At 55.6% G+C, this 2,362-nt stretch overlaps 1 protein-coding gene across 1 annotated transcript in view; it reads right to left on the bottom strand.

Moving 5' to 3' along the window:
- Positions 1-2,362, bottom strand: part of Spatc1 (spermatogenesis and centriole associated 1) — a 26,933-nt gene that overhangs the window by 18,756 nt on the left and 5,815 nt on the right. The gene's annotated exons all lie outside the window — the stretch shown is intronic.

The raw sequence follows: 2,362 nt of genomic DNA, 5'->3' as shown, positions 1-2,362 counted from the left end.
CCTGAGGGAGGAGGAGGCTGAGGGAGGAGGAGGTCCTGAGGGAGGAGGAGGTCCTGAGGGAGGAGGAGGAGGTCCTGAGGGAGGAGGAGGCTGAGGGAGGAGGAGGTCCTGAGGGAGGAGGAGGCTGAGGGAGGAGGAGGTCCTGAGGGAGGAGGAGGCTGAGGGAGGAGGAGGCTGAGGGAGGATGGGGCTGAGGGAGGAGGAGGAGGTCCTGAACCGGGTAAGTCTGTCTAGGACAGGTTGTTTGGAAGGGTGCTGTGGGGGAAAAGGTCTACGGGGTTCCTGAGTGGACTCTGCCTGAAGAGGGTGCTGGCGCTGCAGGGCTGAGTCTGGGGTGGGGTGGGGGTGCATGGCACTGTAGGGTCTTGGGGGAGGAGTAAGTTCCTGGAACAGGGTGAAGTCTGGGGGCTGGGCTAGTTCCCCATCCTTCCTGGCAAAGGGGAATGCTGCCCCCTGTGGGAACAAGCGTCTTCCCTTTGACAAGGAGCGAAGCCAGGCCGGGCTCTCAGGGTGAGAGTGAGGAGCGAAGCTAGGCCGGGCTCTCAGGGTGAGAGTGAGGAATGAGTGGGGAGGTGCAGTGTGCTGCAAGAACAGCACGCCTCCCCAGACACCTTGCCTGACCCCGTGCTGGCCACTGCCCGGCCCTGCCACCCTGACCCCCTGTCTTTGGACTTCTGTGTGGAGAAGCCAGGTCTGACGGGTCTGGGGAAGGACCGTTTTCTGAGTAGTGGCTGTTTTGGGTCTTGGGCACTCCAGCCTTCATTTCCTCTCCTCTGCTCCTTGTGTCCTCTGCTGGCAGAGATAGCCCAGTGCAGGGTTCTGAGGAGCAGGAGGGCCTACAGTTTGGATCCTATCTTGGCTTAACCACCATCTGCTCTGTGTGAGCCAAGGTCTGAACCTTTTGGCACTGGTTTGTTCGGTTAACTCGGCCAACAGCCAACATTTACTTATTTCCTGCCACTCAGATTGCCCATTCTGACCACAAGTTGTGCCTTCTGGTTTGCTTGGAAGATCTTGGCCAGCCACCTGGTCTTTGAGCCTTTCCAGATCACTAGCACACTTGGTCTGTTTCCTTCCATTTGACAGCCTTCCTGCTTTCCGTTTCTCTCTCAGCCAGCAGAGCCCGGATGGTGAAGCATCCTCACCGCACCACTACCTGCTGCGCTGTCTGCCCTCGGCCAGCGCACACCCCAGGCTCCCTCCCAGGTCCTCCTCCACGAGCAGTTTCGGACCTCCTCTCCCCGTCACGCGCTCTCGAGAACATGCAATCTCTGCATCTCCATCTCCTGACACCCACACTGCTCTTGGCCTCCGGGACAGTGGGATAAATGATCTTCCTTCAGTCAGGGGCTCATCTTGTGAGTTTCCATTCTCTTCTAGGTTCTTCCCTCCACGTCTAGACAGATTACTATCTCTGCTGCCTTGAGGCGATGGACGCTGTGCCCTCTGCCCGGCCGCTCTGTGCTCTGTGACCGCCTTCCCTCCCCAGCCACGATGTCCCCATCATCTCTCCATTGCCTCTTTCCTTTTGTGTGGTACTGGGAGTGGAATCCAGGGCATTCTGCCCTCAGCTCAGCCCCCCCCCCCGCCTCTCTGCTGCAGCAGGGGGTGTTTTTAGGGCTGTTTCTGTGTTAGCACCGGGCTTGAACTCAGAGCCTTGTACGTCTCACTCGGGTTTTTCTACTGAAGGATGATGGTCTACCACTTGAGCCACACCACCCCGTCTACCTCTTCGCTCTTTAAAGAGAGATAAGTCCTGATGCTTGTTGCTTACACCTATAATCCTAGCTACTCAGGAGGCTGAGATCTGAGGATCGAAGTTTAAAGCCAGCCAGAGCAGGAAATAAGCCACCAGAGAACCAGAAGTAGAGCAAAAAAATGCTCAAGGACACTGCCCAAACACAGGGTTTCAGTATAAAAGAAGAAAAGATATCAGGATCTTGGCTGGGCACCAGTGGCTCATGTCTATAATCCTAGCTACTCAGGAGGCTGAGATCTGAGGATCACAGTTCAAAGCCAGTCCAGGCAGGAAAGTCTGTGAGACTCTAAACTCCAATAAACCACTAGAAAACCGGAAGTGGTGCTGTGGCTCAAGTGGTGCTAGCCTTGAGTTGAAGAGCTGAGGGACAGCATCCAGGCCCAGAGTTCAGGCCCCACAACTGACAGAAGGAAAAAAAAAAAAAAACACGAGTATCAGGATCTTTTTGCCTGGGCTTTCAAGCATAATGCTCAGACTCCTGAGTAGCTAGGATTACAGGCGTGAGCCACCAGTGCTGTGGCTCAAGAATAAAAGACTGGCCCTCCCCCACAGTATAACCTCTGCTTTCACTGTATTTGATGTTGGTATAATTTGTGGAGGGGA

This window comes from Dipodomys ordii, unplaced genomic scaffold (assembly GCF_000151885.1).
Source record: "Dipodomys ordii isolate 6190 unplaced genomic scaffold, Dord_2.0 Scaffold179, whole genome shotgun sequence".
Classification (NCBI taxonomy): Eukaryota; Metazoa; Chordata; class Mammalia; order Rodentia; family Heteromyidae; genus Dipodomys; species Dipodomys ordii.
Note: the sequence above shows the minus strand (reverse complement) of the source record. Positions and strands in the feature narration are given on the sequence as shown.